The 1176-nt window shown below is 35.1% G+C and overlaps 1 non-coding gene across 1 annotated transcript; it reads left to right on the forward strand.

Moving 5' to 3' along the window:
- The first annotated feature begins 409 nt into the window (after positions 1-409).
- Positions 410-471, forward strand: LOC138388944 (U7 small nuclear RNA). The gene has a single exon (XR_011234397.1). It is a non-coding gene; the product is annotated as a U7 small nuclear RNA (small nuclear RNA).
- Positions 472-1176: the final 705 nt, after the last annotated feature.

The raw sequence follows: 1176 nt of genomic DNA on the forward strand, positions 1-1176 counted from the left end.
TTTGGGCTTCTATAACATAATACAGTAAACTGGGGAGCTTATGAATGACAGCAAATTATTTTTCAGATTTATCAAAGCTAGGAAGTCCAAGATCGAGGGGCCAGCAGAGTTGGTGGGGTCAGGACCCACTTCCTCAGAGATGATGCCTTCTATCTGTGTCCTTGTATGGCAAGAAGGGCTGGGTAGCACTCTGAGATCTCTCTTATAAGGACACTAATCCCAATTATGATGGATTTGCTCTGATGATTCATCTCCAAATGCCATTGCCTTGGGCATTAGGATTTCAATATATGAATTTTGGGGGACACAAACATTCAGACCATAATAGTATGTACAGACTGTTCACCACAACTATGCTGAAAATAAAGTTGGGCCAAGGGGATGAACATGAGGCACAAAAAGCACAAGCTAGTGTTACAGCTCTTTTAGAATTCATCTAGCAGATTTTCCAGTTCTCACCAGAAGACCCCCTCATATTTTGTTTTTTTTTTTAAAGCACATGCTACATTAGGCAAAAATATAGAAGAATATTTGTGAAATACGATATAATACAGCTCATATTAAATAAAACATAATTTCAGTAAATTCAATATTCAAGTAGTATTTTCTGAAGCACATATGTACCATACTTATAAAACATGATATTATTAAAATGACTTTTTTATATCCTTTCACTGGATTCATGAGATATTCAATGGGTTCATTCATACATTCGTTCAGCAGGTACCTACTGAGGGTTCACTATGTCTAGGCTTGTCCTTTTATAATATGGGCAAACATTGATGAATGTGGCAGACAAGAGTACAACTTACATAGACTTCATACTTAGTGGGGAAGACTAAGGGCTTATATTGTGCAAAAACTAGTGGAAGTAGGGTTCTTACCATTAATATAATTTGGTTAATATTCACATATTTTGTAAGCCATGGGAAATTTAGATTTTCTAAATCATAGCTCATGTATCTCCTGTTACATTGTCTATAGTTACCTATAAGTAAACTATTGAGTGATTTATAGTTTAGTTCATTCAATTTGAGTTATAGCTTTTTTGTACAGTTTATGCAATTAAAGATTTGGCTGCAACACATATTATCCAGCAGTATTTTTATGCAATTGCTTGAGTGTACTTTGAGTAATGTCTGAGAATTCCTTGAGGTAGTATATCACCCAAGGCTA

The sequence above is a fragment of the Eulemur rufifrons genome, chromosome 7 (assembly GCF_041146395.1).
Source record: "Eulemur rufifrons isolate Redbay chromosome 7, OSU_ERuf_1, whole genome shotgun sequence".
Taxonomy (NCBI): domain Eukaryota; kingdom Metazoa; phylum Chordata; class Mammalia; order Primates; family Lemuridae; genus Eulemur; species Eulemur rufifrons.